This window comes from Octopus sinensis, linkage group LG9, assembly GCF_006345805.1.
Source record: "Octopus sinensis linkage group LG9, ASM634580v1, whole genome shotgun sequence".
In the NCBI taxonomy this organism is placed as follows: Eukaryota; Metazoa; Mollusca; class Cephalopoda; order Octopoda; family Octopodidae; genus Octopus; species Octopus sinensis.
Window position 1 is genome coordinate 84,136,406 of NC_043005.1, and position 17,324 is coordinate 84,153,729.

At 40.6% G+C, this 17,324-nt stretch overlaps 1 protein-coding gene and 1 long non-coding RNA gene across 3 annotated transcripts in view; both read right to left on the minus strand.

The window, feature by feature from the left end:
• LOC115215914 (heparan sulfate glucosamine 3-O-sulfotransferase 5-like) overlaps positions 1 to 17,324 on the minus strand; it is a 507,987-nt gene that overhangs the window by 58,526 nt on the left and 432,137 nt on the right. The window lies entirely within an intron of this gene.
• Positions 631 to 16,652, minus strand: LOC118764892. Its single transcript, XR_005000728.1, has 3 exons — positions 16,502 to 16,652; positions 6,268 to 6,272; positions 631 to 649 (listed from the first exon to the last, which is right to left on the minus strand). It is a non-coding gene; the product is annotated as an uncharacterized LOC118764892 (long non-coding RNA).

Below are 17,324 nucleotides of genomic sequence, written 5' to 3' on the forward strand. Positions count from 1 at the left end.
ATTATTCAGTAGTTTTATCTTTATAACGTGCTTTCACTTCACTACCGAGCACAGTTCTGTGTGCCTTGGGAATGTACTGTGATTTGTTGTGATGCTCTGATGGTTACTGTATTGAAAGTGTTTTGCGTAGGATGTGTGCAGAGCCCATTAGTGCAATTTTTTATATGTTATATGTGTCTGTAAGTCATGGTGTTTTTGTTATGTATTTGTCTGAATATTTTTTTATCATACCTAATGCGCCTACTATGATGGGAATTGTTTCTGTTTTTAGATTCCACATGTAAATGTATATATATGTCAGTTACTGGATGATGATGGGAACAACATAAGAGGGACCTGTCTCTCTTGTCAGTTCCCAGCAGCTGCCTTTATGGTCCCTGCTGCTGAAGAGAAGTTAATTACTGTGAGAAAATTTTCCCATGACAAGATACTGTGAATAGCTTCCTTACAGGTTCAAATATACCTCAAACATATTTGAATGGGAAACAAGTTTGTATTTCTACACAACACTGCTTAGTGCAGTCACCATGTATGTATATATATATATCATCATCATCGTTTAATGTCTGCTTTCCATGCTAGCATGGGTTGGATGATTTTGATCTGGTAGAGTTTCTACAGCTGGATGCCCTTCCTAATGCCAACCACTCTGAGAGTGTATGTGTATATATACATATATATGTGTGTGTTTGTGTAAGGTGTGTTATGAGAATTTATAGAACAAGTATCCTATAGAAACTCAACAAACTGTTAAAGATGGAGAAGGGAAGATGCTAAAAATTTGAAACATATTTAATCCATGCATACAATTGTTTCAAACAGCAATATTAACATGTAAATCACATGGTAGGAAAATTAGAAATTAATTTAATTTTAATTAAATTAATTACATATTACTGTTCTCCTCGGTGTGAAAAAAAGAATCCATCAAAAAATATTTTTATTATTAAAGTGATGGTATGTTGTCAACTTAATGTGACAGTCCCATGAAAGGGAAGAATGCTATGGTTATTTAGCTCTAGTAAACCCTGTTTCCTGTTGGCCGTGACACATTTCCTGTGTCATTGCGTTTACAAATTGGAGATAAGCACCTCTACCCAGCAAAGCCAGCATCCAGGAAATGTGTCAAGCCCAACAGGAAACGGTGTTTCCTAGGGCTAAATAACAGTAGCATTCTTCCCTTTCATAGGACTGTCACATTAAGTTGACAATATACCATCACTTTATTGTGCTGCTACTGCATAAATCTCTCTGAGAGATTTAGAAATGTATTATTTCAATATTATTATTGCTACAGAAGACTTGATGGAGTGAGTATCACATAACATGTTTGGATATACATATTATCCTTATGAAAGATTAAGTGTTGTTGAGTCTAGTTGTGTATGAACTAAATCTATCAGTTTTAGCTCATACACAACTTGTAGCATTTTCATATTCGGAAAATTCTTACAACAGGAAGCTACCAAGGAAATATGAAGAATCTTTATTAGAAATCCACCTTTGGAACCCTCCAATGTAAAGAATGAAATAGAACTCAACATTTCCTCACACTCACACACACACACACACACACACACATACACATGTATGTGTATGTATGTTTGTCCTCTCCCAACATCGCTTGACAACCAATGTTGGTGTGTTTACATCCCTGTAAATTAGTGGTTTGGCAAAAGAGACCAATAGAATAAGTACTAGGCTTATAAAGAATAAGTCCTGGGGTCGATTTGTTCAACTAAAGGCAGTGCTCCAGCATGGCTGCAGTCAAATGACTGAAGCAAATTCGTTTTTATTATTCTTTTATTTGTTTCAGTCATTGACTGCAGCCATGCTGGAGTACTGCTTTTAATTAAACAACTTAACCCTGGGACTCATTTTTTGTCAGCCTAATACTTATTCTATTGGTCTCTTTGTTTTTGCTGAACTGGTAAGTTACGGGGACGTAAACACACCATTGTTTGTCAAGTGATGGTGGTGGGGGGGACAAACACAGACACACAAACGCGCACATTCACACACACACACACACATATAACAGGCTTCTTTCAGTTTCGATCTACCAAGTCCACTCACAAGGCTTTGGTCAGCTCAAGGCTATAGTAGAAGACACTTGCCCAAGGTGCCATGCAGTGGGATGAACCCGGAACCATGTGATTGGTAAGAAAAAAAAAAAATATATATATATATACACACATATATATTTGTGAAAGAGGACAACAAACGCCGAGGCATAATAAGCATCTCAAGTCATTTACATTATTTTATATTATTCTTAAATTAGATGAAGTCTTACTGCTGTTTCTAGGGTATCCCAAGTGATAGGCAAGTATGCCTGAATATGGGGTATTCCGTCATCAGAGCCTAGTATAGAACATCTGAAAAATCTAGACATGGAGAATTCTCAGATAATCAGCAATGAAATAGAAGAGTAGAGAGTAAGGAAATGAAGTTCATAGTTCGTCTTTCTGAAGGTGTGGATGTTAGTCTGAATGTCCTTAGGTAAAATCCAAGGTAAATCCAGGCAGTATTTCGGCAAAGTATAAGTAGTGTGTTCACAGCATAAATATCCAAGCAATATTTTGGCAGAAATGGGAATGGTGTGTTCAAATAGAGATGGCTGGTTTGTGAGAGAATGATTTTGTGCTAACACCACTTTTATAGTCATTCTCTCACAAACCAGTCATCAGGTGAACTGTGGTTTCTAATGTGTCCTTCCTTTTTTAAGATGATAAGGTAGGATTTGAGGGAGATCACTTTGCCTGTCACCCTTTTAGGGTTGATAAAATAAGTATCATTCAAGGACTGAAGTCGATGTAATTGACTAAGTCCCTCTTGCTCCAGTTATTGGTCTTGTGCCAAAATTATTATTATTATTATTATTCTTATTATTATTAAGGCGGCGAGCTGGGAGAAACGTTAGCACGCCGGGTGAAATGCTTAGCAGTATTTCATCTGTCTTTATGTTCTGAGTTCAAATTCCGCCAAGGTTGACTTTGCCTTTCACGTTTTCAGGGTTGATAAATAGTACCAATTGTATACTGGGGTTGATCTAATCAACTGGCCCCACCCCCACCAAAAATTTTGGGCCTTGTACCTCGAGTAGGAAAGATTATTATTATTATTATTATTATTATTATTATTATTGTTATTATTATCACCATTGAGTGAAAGAGCAGTGCATGACATCAAAGTGACACTGGAGTAAAATATATGAAGTCCAGGATACCTGTCTGATAAGGGTACACCAGGCACTTGCATCACAACCATATGAGCATGACATGGTGACCTTATATCAAGATAAACAGCTCATGACCTTGTAAGTGGGGGCCCAGATAGAATTTTCTTCTGGTTGACTATTGATGTCGATGTAATTGGCTTAACGCCTTCACCGAAACTGCTGGACTTGTGCTAAAATTTGAAACCATTATTATTATTATTATTATTGGTAATAATAGTGAGAGTTCTACAAACAAAATGTACTAAAACTAAACTTGATATCTGTTGAGAGCAGAACAGCGTTTGTTCATTGTTCCAAGTACTTTTATTTCTGCTCTTGCTTGTCTGTCTCTCTTTTCAACCACTTATACTACCTCCAACACTTATTCAATAACACCACCACCATAACTACAAGTACCACCACCACTGCCACCACTACCGCTACAGCTATTACTGCTGCTGCTGCTGCTACTACTACTACTACTACTACTACCACCACCACTAGCACTACAATATCAAATGCTGCTGCAACAAATAGTGGTACCACCACCATGACTGCTAGCATGACCAATCTTGCAACCCCCCCATCACCACCACCACCACTGCCGCTACTACTACTACTACTACTGCTGCCATCGCCACCACCACCACTAAAGAGAAGCAATTGGAGACTAGTGAAAAGAATAGTCAACATCCTGTCAGTGATGATGATGTAATAGTCAGGTGGTCAAAGAGGATGATAAAAGGATGTAGGGGTGGTGGTATTATTATTATTATTATCATTGTTATTGCTGTCACCCTGACTGTCCTACTTCTGCTGTATGGAGTGGACCATTCCATTCAAACTGACCCACATTAATCTGAGTCTGACATTTCACTCAAGCTGGTTCATTGAAAGTAACTTAGTATACTACTACTACTACTACTACTACCGCCTTTGCTACTACCACCACTAACACCAGCACTACTACTACTACAACCACCACCACCACCACTACTTATAGAATATGGTGGTGGTGATGATGGATCTTCATTGTTCAATAATGAGGATTCAGTTGTTTGATCCACTGAATTGACTGTTCTTGAATTAATGTGTGAGTGACTGAGTATTCCACAGAGATGGTGAAAGCAAGGTAGACCAAGAAAAATGTGGAGGGGACATGTAGAGGAGGAGATTGGGAGGGTTGGCTTGAGAAGGAAGGACACCCAAAACTGGGCGAGATGGTGTGAGGGTGGTTACTATGGCATTGAGGTAGATCCAACCACCCCTGTTAATGGGGACAAAGCCAGTATTCAAAACGATGGATGATGATATATATATATATGAAGGTGAGTCAAAAAGTAATGCCATTTTGTTTAGGACAGGTATAATTACCAACATAGGAAACTGTATCATACATCAAAACGAAGCTGGTCCTCTGTGGATCACATCCCTACTTCTCAACATAGTCACTGTTTCTCTCTAGCAATGTTCCACCTTCGAATAAGATATGTATCCCTGCCCCATAAAATTCTGTTGACTGTTCTTTTAGCCACTTTTTCACTACAGCTTTCACTTCCTCATCACACTATCAGCTCTTTGGCCCCATGAAAGAGGGCTTCAGAGGCATACATTATTCCAGTGATGAGGAAGTGAAAATTGTAGTGAAGAAGTGGCTCAAAGAACAGTCAACAGAATTTTATGGGGTAGGGATACATGCTCTCATTCGAAAGTAGAACATTGCTATTGAGAGAAACGGTGACTATGTTGAGAAGTAGGAATGTGATCCACAGAGGACCAGCTTCATTTTGATGTATGATACATGTTCCTGTGTTGGTAATTATACCTGTCCTAAACGAAATGGCATTACTTTTTGACTCACCCTCGTATATATATATATCATCATCATCATCATCATCGTTTAGCATCCGCTTTCCATGCTAGCATGGGTTGGACGGGTCAACTGGGGTCTGTGAAGCTGGAAGGCTTCGTCAGCCCAGTCAGATCTGGCAGTGTTTCTACAGCTGGATGCCCTTCCTAACGCCAACCACTCCGCGAGTGTAGTGGGTGTTTTTTACGTGCCACCTGCACAGGTGCCAGACAGAGCTGGCGAATGGCCACGAACGGATGGTGCTTTTACGTGTCACCGGCACGGGGCCAGGCGATGCTGGCAACGGACATGAACGGATGGTGCTTTTACGTGCCACCGACACGGGGCCAGACAGAACTGGCAACCGGCCACGAACGGACGGTGCTTTTACGTGTCACCGGCACGGGGGCCAGCCGAGGCTGGCAATGGATGCGAACGGATGGTGCTTTTACGTGCCACCGACACGGTTGCCAGACAGAGCTGGCAAACGGCCATGAGCGGACGGTGCTTTTACATGTCACCGGCATGGGGGCCAGCCGAGGCTGGCAACGGACACGGACGGATGGTGCTTTTACGTGCCACCGACACGGGGCCAGACAGAGCTGGCAAACGGCCACGAACGGATGGTGCTTTTACGTGCCACCGACACGGGGCCAGACAGAGCTGGCAAATGGCCACAAACGGACGGTGCTTTTACGTGTCACCGGCATGGGGCCAGGCGAGGCTGGCAACGAACACGAACGGATGGTGCTTTTACGTGCCACCGACACGAGGCCAGGCAGAGCTGGCAAACGGCCATGAGCGAATGGTGCTTTTACGTATCACCGGCACGGGTGCCAGACGAGGCTGACAGCGGACACGAACAGATGGGTCACTTAACCCCTGCTTTCTGATATATGATTTGATTTTGATTGTTCTCACTTGTCTTGCCGGGTCTTCTCACGCACAGCATACTTCCATAGGTCTCGGTCTCTGGTCATTTCCTTGGTGAGACCTAGAGTTCGAAGGTCGTGCTTCACCACCTCGACCCAGGTTTTCCTGGGTCTACCTCTTCCACAGGTCCCCTCAACTGCCAGGGTGTGGCACTTTTTCACACACCTATCTTCATCCATTCTCACCACATGACCATACCAGCGCAATCGTCTCTCTTGCACACAACATCTGATTCCTCTTAGGTCCAACTTTTCTCTCAAGGTACTTACACTCTGTCGACTATGAACACTGACATTACACATCCAACGGAGCATACTAGCTTCATTTCTCGCGAGCTTACGCATGTCCTCAGCAGTCACGGCCCATGTTTCACTGCCATGTAGCATGGCTGTTCGTACACATGCATCATACAGTCTGCCTTTTACTCTGAGCGAGAGGCCTTTAGTCACCAACAGAGGTAAGAGCTCCCTAAACTTTGCCCAGGCTATTCTTACTCTAGCCGTTACACTTTCAGCACACCCACCCCCACTACTGACTTGGTCACCAAGATAACGGAAGCTATCAACTACTTCTAGTTTTTCCCCCTGGAAAGTGACGGAAGTTGTTTTCTGCAGATTTTCAGAGGTTAATGCTCCCGAGCATCTGCCACATACAAAAACCATCTTCCTAGTTAGCCTTCCTATGACATTGCTGCACCTCTTATGTGTCCATAGCTTACACTTGGTGCATCTTATAGAGTTTCTACCTACACCTTTTCTACAGATCGAGCAGGGCCATCTACCTGAAGGCGTTTGTGATTTGTCTACCTTCCTACTTATTAGGACTTTGGTTTTAGCTAGGTTGACTCTAAGGCCCTTCGATTCTAAACCATGCTTCCACACCTGAAACTTCTTCTCCAGTTCTGATAATGACTCAGCAATTAGAGCAAGGTCATCAGCATAGAGGAGCTCCCAGGGGCATCCTGTCTTGAATTCCTCCGTTATTGCCTGGAGGACTATGATAAATAGGAGGGGGCTGAGGACTGAGCCTTGGTGGACCCCTACCTCTACCCGGAATTCTTCACTGTACTCATTTCCAACCCTCACCTTACTAGCAGCGTCCCTGTACATGGCTTGCACAGCTCTCACTAACCATTCTTCTATTCCTAGTTTCCTCATTGACCACCATATGAGGGATCGGGGGACCCTGTCGAAGGCTTTCTCCATGTCAACAAAAGCCAGGTACAGGGCCTTATCTTTGGCTAGGTATTTCTCCTGCAGCTGCCTTACCAGGAATATAGCATCATATATATATATATATATATACACACACATGTACTCTTAACATAATTATTGTTCGGTAGAATCAATTTGATATGGTGTGTGGTAGGAACAATCCACCTGAACAACTATCGAAAAGAAAATGTTAAAACAATGACAATGAGTCTAATCAGTTTCAATTAAAGTTTTGTAATTAATTATAAATGCATAACTTTAATTAAATTTTTGTAGCTATCTTTAAGCCACTCAGCATACGAATAAAAAGTTGCTTTAAGTAAAAATGCCGCCATATTTGATGGCACAAATTTCTGTGTGCATACATATATACTCATACATACATATGTATGTATGAGTGTATATATATATATATATATATATATATATATATCTTTATGGCCCACCATTTATTCTTGAGTAGCATGTAATATTATTATATTTATGAATTATTGGTTTTGGCCTTTTGGCTGAGATGAAAGTAAGGTGATAGAAATTGTGAAGGCTTCAGGTAAGGAATCCGTAGATAATTTCATCTGTCATTTTGGACAGATGTACCTATCTTGGTAATAATTAATAAAAATGTCATCATTTTTTATAATATTGATGTACTACTACTACTACTACTAGTTTCTTTATTGGCCACAAGGGCTGAACACAAAACAAATAGGGTACAATACAAAACTAGGGACACTTGGGATTTAGCACAGAAATCAAGTAAACAATAAAGTAACAATGACAATTAACTATGTAAATTAAACAATAAAATTCCCCCTACCCCAAAATGGGGAGTTCCTCACAGAGACAACTGAGAAACCCCATGCATTCTGGTTATTTGCCAGATACACCTCAGCAGGTGCCTCTCTCTCCTTCTCAACTCTGGTTTACAAACAAAAGTTCAAAGCAGGCTCATTTACACGAGCCCTCCTCACCACTTTCACCCACCTCTCAACAAATTTACTGGGTGGGTGGGGGCAGGACTTTCCTCTCTACTTTCACTTTCCTTTTCAAGTGGAACTTCGAGAAAGTTGATGAGGGCTTGGCATGGGTAGAGGAAATAGACATGAAACCTTGTTTAGTGCAACTTCAGAAAGCAGTATTATTAGTGATGGCTAGGATACTTAGAAAAGTGTTGTATAGGGAATCTGTACACCCCCGTGATTGGCAAAGTGAACTCTACTAGTTAGTATAAATGAGCATGCATTGAACAGTCTGAGAAAAGTGTCATATCTGCAGGCATATTGTACAGGTCATAGGAATTATTGAATAGAGATATCGTGGAGCACACAGTTGGAGGGTAATAAGAGAACATCAGAAAGTTTAATATTATAACAGTTCAGATATAACAGTGACGATGAGAAGTCGTATGTCGTATCAGAAGGTTCTTTGCATCTAAGGTTACTTGTTGTAGCCTGGTGTTAGGAACTTTTCTTTTTCAACAGGTTAATCTGTTGTGTATATATGAAATAACAATAATAGTAAATGCCCTGATGCAGTACCAGGCAGTGGCTCTCATAGCTTCTGATCTTAACTGATTGGAAGTGTTATCATGTACATTGTTTTGTCTTGGTATAAAAGATGGGCTACAGCAAATATTCTGCTCAGTACCACAGATTTGCTTGTCACTTGTTTGACCATAACCAGTTGAGCATGTCCCTTAGTGGCTGATGATATGTGCATCTCTGATCATGAGCAGAAGCAGCAGGGGAGCATCATATCATAGCCATGTGTCGAGAGGAATTCTTTGGGGTCTAAATAATTCCCCTCTGGAAACATGGGTGTTTCGTTCAACATCCTTAAACAACTCTTGGTCAGGGATCTTTTGAAGCAGAATATTTGAGTTGTATATGGTTGGTTTAAATGCCGAAGGGTTAAAACAAAAGGCTTGTATTGTAGAACTAAGGACAACTTCAATAAGGTTGGCATCAAATGGGTTAAACTGCACAGACAATGCATCTGTCTGTGTATTATATTCTTGAAAACAATTCAAGATTTTACCAGAAATACTGATGTTCTGCTATATATATATATATATATATATAGTATATATATATATATATACACATACATACACACACATATATGTGTGAGTGTGTGTGTGTATATATATATATATATATATACACATACACTCATACATATATGTATATATATACATATATTATACATACATATATATATATATTCTATACATCGTCATCATTTAACATATAGATACATATATATGCACATATATATATATATATGTATATATATATATATACACACATATATATATGCATATATATACATACACCAACTAATGCTCTTGTGTTTGTCTGTCTGTGTGTGTATATATATATAATATATATATATATGTATGTATATATATATGCTCTTATATATATATGCACACACCCCCAACACATCATTTGTCACAGACCTGACCTATTTCTGCTGCAATTGTCTTCAATCTTCCTCTTTTAGAAGCAGTAAAAGGAGAGGGTGGTGGTGGTGGTGTGAGGATCAGGTAATGATTGAGTACCATGATTGGTGATGGTGGCAGGTAAGTTGGGGGTGAGGGGTGTGGGAGATGAATCTAGTGCTGGTTATTATTGCTTTTGAAGAGCCATTTCAGAGTTATTTTGGGGTGATGGCCATGATGAGTTTTTTTTTTTTTAGTGTAGTGGCACTAAGAGTGGACAAGAGGGTGAATCAGTGTGGTGGTGGTGGTCAGAAAGGCGACAATTATGATTGGTGTTTGAATAGTAGTGGTCAGGAAGTGGTGACGATGGTGGTAAAAATGCAGTGGCCAGAGAGGCAGTAGTGTTGATGATGGTTGTGATAATTATGGTCAGGGAAATGATAATTAATAGTGGTGGTCAAAGTTGTGATTAGAGAAGTAATTAAAATAGTGGTCAAAGAGGTAAGGATGATGGTACCGGTGGTAATAGTAGCGGTCAGGGAAATAATAATTATAATGGTGGTGTTGGCTATATTATGGGGGATCATTCAGCTTGTATTTCAAAGAAGAGTGAGACTGTCCATGTGAACTGATGCAAATTGCAGGGCTCAGTGAACATTGACACCTTGAACACGCATTGAGGGTCCTGAGATCCCATTGTCCTGGGGCCTGTCAGGTCGAAAGTTATTTAAAGTGACAGGCAGAATCTATAGCAAGCTATAGGCACAAGAGTGGCTGTGTGGTTAGAAGCTTGCTTCCCAACCACGTAGTTCCAGGTTCAGTCCCACTGCATAGCACCTTGGGTAAGTGCCTTCTACTATAGCCTTGGGCCAACCAAAGCCTTGTGAGTGAATTTGGTAGACGGAAACTGAAAGAAGCCTGTTTTATATACATATATATACATATGTGGTTGGTAAGCAAGCTACTTACCACACGGCCACTCCTACGCCTGACATTATCCGACAAACACCAACCAAGATGGCATGAATCAGCCCAGCTTTATCTGCTAGAAATAGCAACTCAGATGTTTTAAAATCAAGAAGCAAATGGAGGGCAGATTTTTAATCCTGGGATCATCCTGATCCCCAAAAGGTATAATATGTCTATGTAGAGCAAATGTAGACTGAGATACAGGGGTCCTGGATGGATAGACAGACAGAATTTCACTTTTATTATCATAGATGTGTACCTTTCCAAGATGGGTTTTAACTTGATGAAGATCTAGCTTCTATTTCTAGTGAATGGAGTGACTGTGTAGAGGTTCTCTCATTAGGTCGAGATGCTAGTGGTGCTGGTTGATGTTGTTCAAGGACAGCGGATACTTGTGTGAGCATGTGTGTGTGTATGTATGTATGTATGCACACATGAATAGCTTGTATATATATATGTGAAAGAAAAACCAAGTGTATGTATATGTGTGTGTGTGTGCATGCATGCAGTAGTGAAAAAGAGGTCAAAGGTTGTCAAAGGATGGAGGTAGGTAGGTGATGTAGAAATCATCCAGTGAAGGGGAGGGAGGGAGAAGAGAGAAGTAAGACAGCATCTTACAGTGATAGTGATGATGATTGCTTTGGCTATGGTCAAGGTTGGGGGTGAAGTGTGTGTGAAGAGGTGTTGATTCTTGTTAACTTTTGAGTCATCATAATCATCATCATCATTACCATCACCCTCATTGAATCATTGTCCTCCTCATCATCATCATCATTATCATCACCCATCATATCATTGCCACCACCACCACCATCATCATCAGAATCAACTTCCTGCTGTTTTGTAAGGGATGTCATGAGAAAGAGTGTATCTGGGAACAATAGTTTGTCTGCAGATGATGACAATGATGATGATGGGTGATGGGCATTGAGGGTGGGTGGGGATAAGGAAACTGGGCAGATGCTGCCATTGGAGGAAATGACAGTAGACAATGATGATGATGATGCTCGTGGTGGTGATGGTGAAAGTGAATGCTAGGAGTGGCAGGAGAGAAAAGAAATTAGGTCAGGGAAGTGGATCAAGTTGCTGTCAGAAGATGATGATGACGAGGAGGAGGAGATGATTTATAATGATGATGATGATGATGATTATAATGAAGAAGAAGATGATGATGGTGGTGGTGGTGGTGTTGATAACGCAAAGAACTGGATCATGAGTAGTCATGAGAACAAGTGGTGGTGGTGGTAATAATTTCATCCAATAAAAGATTTTTTTTTGAATCTGGTACTTATTCTATTAGTCCCTTTTGCCAAGCTGCTAAGTTATAGAGGAACATAAACCAACACAGCTGTCAAGGGGCAGTGGAGAACAAACATAATGTCTCACACACACACAGGATTTCTTTCAAGTTTCCACCTACCAGATTCACACACAAAGTTTTGATCAAACTGGTGCTCTGGTAGAAGACACTTTCCCATGGTGCCTCACAGTGGGACTGAACTCAAGACCACATGGTTGGGAAGCAAGCTTCTTGACTGCACAGCCATGCCTGCATGCATATGGAGAGAAATGAGCCTGGAATGGAATTATGGAGGAAGATGCATCTGGACGAAATAGAGAGAAAGGGACTTAAGTTGAAGGAGATTCTTCAAAGAGAATTCTAGAACAAAGGTATTGGTAACCTATTTTAGTTGTCTTAAATGAGTCATCGTTGAAGTACATTTGTGAGTGTATGTAGGTCAGAAATAAACTGACTGACCACTGTCTGACCACTAAACTGACATAAATTATCAGAGGATCTTTTTTTTTTTTCTGTAAGGTAGGGTGTAAGTTCTCAAGTTCTCAACCATTTTTTACATGAGATTGTTGCCAGAGCAACAAGCTGGCCTCCGTGCCCATGGCACATTAAAAACACCATTTGAGCATGATCGTTACCTGCGTCGCCTTACTAGCACTTGTGCTGGTGGCATGTGAAAAAAACATTCGAGCGAGGTCGTTGCCAGTACCGCTGGACTGGTTCCTGTGTAGGTGGCACATAGAAGGCACCATTTGAGCGTGGCCGTTGCCAGTACCGCCTGACTGGCCCTCGTGCTGCTGGCACGTAAAAGCACCCACTACATTCTTGGAGTGGTTGGTGTTAGGAAGGGCATCCAGCTGTAGAAACTGCTAGATCAGATTGGAATATGTTGAATAAATTGGTGCAGCCATCTGGTTTGCCAGACCTCAGTCAATCGTCCAACCCATGCTAGCATGGAAAGCAGACGTTAAATGATGATGATGATGATCTCCTTTGATCCCTATTTTACTTGGGATGGTAGCCATTTGATGTCTAAAAACCCCTATTATATTTTTATGATTAAATATTATTAGGAATTGTTTAAATAATGATAAAATATTTGGTGTGTTGTAGAAGTAAAACCAGTTTATTGCAGATAAATTTTAACAAGAAAATCTTATATGGACCCGCAAGGATCACATCAATCCTCAAGGGGCATGTGGATACTGGTTGAGAACCACTGGTGTAGGAAAAGAGGCAGTGCCCATGGCCTCTGTAGGCTCTCCTGGGCCAGCGAGATTGATGCCATTATAGATGGATAGGTTGTATTCCATCTAATGTGACTCCACTCAGAAGGCTGTCATATCATTTGACAGGAACACGGTATAAAGAAATACATGGAACAAGGTAGTAACTTTAAATGCCTATAATGTGGTCACGTATATACACATTATGTGGATACTGGTTGAGAACCACTGGTGTAGGAAAAGAGGCAGTGCCCATGGCCTCTGTAGGCTCTCCTGGGCCAGCGAGATTGATGCCATTATAGATGGATAGGTTGTATTCCATCTAATGTGACTCCACTCAGAAGGCTATCATATCATTTGACAGGAACACGGTATAAAGAAATACATGGAACAAGGTAGTAACTTTAAATGCCTATAATGTGGTCACGTATATACACATTGAATGGTAAAATGGAAATGGCTTGATGCATGGAGGCCATAGTCTTCTCCTGTGTGTTAGCTCCTATCTGCTAATGGTGTGTGGTGTGAGAGAGCCAGTTAGGCTACGTCTTCACTGTCTCGTGTCCCGATGCAGAAAAAGGTAGTTGTAAGGGCTTGTGCCAGAATCTCACACGCTAATGTTATCTAGCGATCTTGTTTTAAAACTGCAGTCAAAGGGGTAACTGTGCCTACACCATTAATGTCCCTAGAGAATTTCTCTAAGCCAACATCAGCATGGAAGGGAACCCAGAAAGCCAACACTGCTTCTAGGAAGAAAGAACTGTGGGGGTTGGACACAACAAGGGTGATGGGAGGAAGAGAAACAAATGGAGTGGGGATGTTTGAGTGGGGGTGGCATGAGTCCACCTGGTTCCAAGAAATAAGGGCCATGATAGTATTTTGGCCAGCCTATGAACTTTTCAGCTGAAACTCACGCACACACACACACACACACACATGTATGTATGTAAATATGTATGTCATACACAACTTTGGCCATCCTACTAGAATATAAATAATTCTTCTCATTATGAGAATTCATCAAATGATAATTATCTGAATATAAAATAATTAAACAAGAGAAGAAACTACCCCTCCCCCCTCCCACTCCACTTACACACAACATAAATAACATCAATAACCAATTCAAGAACAACCACAAAAATGTATCAAATTTGAATAATTAATAAGATGTAAGACGGGTTATTTTGATTAAGCATCGATTAGAGAAAACACCAACCATAAAAGCAAAAAAAAAATCTGATGAGGTAAAAGATTAGGATGATGGGGTGGGGTGGAATAGGTTGCTTGCGGTGTTTGTGTTTTGGTCAAACCAGATCAGAGAGTCTTGTGGTCAAATAGCATTTTAGTATACAAAACCACTGTGTCTGAGTTTCAGACATAGTATATCTAGGACTATATCATTTAATATGTTCCGCTGTTCCACTGACTGACATTCCATCAGTTATGATGACGAGGGCCCCAGTCGACCTGATCTGCAAATCAGTCTGTTTGTGAAATTAACATGCAAGTGGCTGAGCACTCCACAGACACGCATACCCTTAACGTAGTTCTCAGCGAGTTTTACTATGACAAAGCAGGCCCTTTGAAATGCAGGCACAGATCATTTTTGCCAGCTGAGTGGACTGGAGCAATGTGAAATAAAGTGTCTTGCTCAAGGACACAATGCACTCCTGGGAATTGAACTCATGACCTTGCAATCGTGAGCTGAATACCTGAATCACTAAGCTACATGCCTTCATTGAGACATAGTTGTAAGCTAGACTACATTAGTCAGTATTAGTTTCCTTCTTCTAAGATGGTAGGAGGTGATTTGAAAGAGAGTGTTGAGGGTTCAATCTCCATGTAGAGCTAACCTTGTAGACTGGGTTGAGTAAAGGTAGTTGTTGCTGTATTGTTTAGCCCTTGGTCAGGCTTGACTGAGCAGACATATGATCAAAAGTGTTCCAGTTATGGCTATCACATCTTTTTATATATTAAGGGCTACATTGTTAAAAAAATAATAAAAAATAATGATGATAATAATAATAAGAAGAAGAAAAAGAAGAAGAATGCACCACCCTAAGGCAGATATAGAACAACTTTATCTGCAAAGAAAAGAGGGAGGCCATGGACTTTTACAACTGGAATTAGCAATGAAGATTGCCACAATTGGCCTAGACATCTACCTGAAAAACTCTGATGACTGGATGTTAAAACTTGTCTCAAAACATGAAAACAAGAAAGCATCAAACTCAGTAACAATACAGGCAAAGGAATGTCTAAGTGAATTCCAAATACAACAAATTCCAGAATTAGACGTACTAGAAACAAGCGCAGAAAAAGCTAAGCGTATGAAAACCCATGCTAAAACTGCTGCCTTAGATATTCTTACTGATAAATGGGAAGAGAAGCCTCTCGATGGCAACTACCCAAAGAGAGTGAATAATGCCGATGTTGACAAAGCTCTTATCCATCAATGACTAATGGCCTCTGGCTTAAAATCTGAAATGGAAGGGTTTATCATAGCAGCCCAAGATCAATACCTACCTACAAGGAACTATCAGGCCAATATATTAAAGAACGGTAGCTTCCCAACATGTCGTGTATGTCAATAACAAAATGAGACTATTGATTATGTTGTCTCCATGTGCAGTTTTCTTGCGCCTACAGAGTATCTCAACAGGCATGATAGAGCTGCACAATATATTCACTGGGTAATTTGCAAAAACCTGGACCTGCCTCATGATAAAAACTGGTGGGAACACAAACCACCTCCAGTGCTTGAAAATGATCACATCTCACACCTCTGGAACTTCACTATTCAAACTGACAGAAAGATAGATGCAAATAGGCCAGACATCATATTGAAAGACTTCAGACGAAAAACATGCCTCCTCATTGATATATGACTGTCCCAATCGATATAAATGTATCTGTCAAGACCTACCAAAAATGAGCAAATATAAAGATCTTGAAATAGAAATTAGCAAAAATGTGGAACCTCAAGACTAAAACAATACCTGTTGTCATAGGTGCCCTAGGAATGATAGCAAAAGGGGCTGATTGCTACCTAGCTCAGATACCAGGAAACCCCAAAATGGCAGAAATTCAAAAGATAGTGCTCATGGGAACTGCTCATATCCTACACAAAATACTTTCTATGTAATCTCAAATTTTAAAACAAACTCATAATTTTCTTATGGTTTCTTAAACATTCTCTAGAACAACACTATTTACAAAACCAAGGTTCCAGTGTGATTTAGTTTGGTTTCTATGGCTGGATGCCCTTCCTAATGCCAGCCACTTTACAGTGTGTGCTGGGTGCTTTTAATGTGGCACCAGCACAAGCACTTTTACGTGACACCAACATGTGTGCTTTTTATCTGGCACCGACACATGACTCTTGCAGGCCAATCCTCTTCCTCAGGGGATGCAGCCTTAATACTGCGAAGGATGGGTCATCTTGAGTACAGCAAAGCACCAGTTATCTCGGTCCTTTGTCATCTTGTCTGTAAGGTTCAGCATTCTGAAGTCATCCTTCATTAGCTCATAAAGGAAAAAAGGCAGAAGGCTACCTGTAGGACTCAAACCCATATCTATTGTAAACCAAACAGCTATGATACCATTACACCAAGGTAGTTTTCCACCTTTCATCCCTCCAAATTCGATATTTTAATCTTACATGTAAGAAAAATTGTTTGATGTTCTGAACTTGGTTCTGGTAATTCCTGAAACATCACTGATGTCACACCATATTAGGCTCTTGCTGATACAGTTTGGCATAGCACTGAAGGTGCAGAGATGGAAAAGTCAAAGTTTCATACAACTTTGTCACCTGACTGTACTCTGTACTGGCAACATTCATTTGGAAAGAGTGACCTTATACACAGCACAAACATTTCATCATTATAAACAAAGAAATCAGCAAGAAAACAAGAGTCTACAATATACTCTTACTCTTTTACTCTTTTACTTGTTTCAGTCATTTGACTGCGGCCATGCTGGAGCACCACCTTTAGTCGAGCAAATCGACCCCGGGACTTATTCTTTGTAAGCCCAGTACTTATTCTATCGGTCTCTTTTGCCGAACCGCAAAGTGACAGGGACGTAAACACACCAGCATCGGTTGTCAAGCAATGCTAGGGGGACAAACACAGATACACAAACATATACACACACACTTATATATAT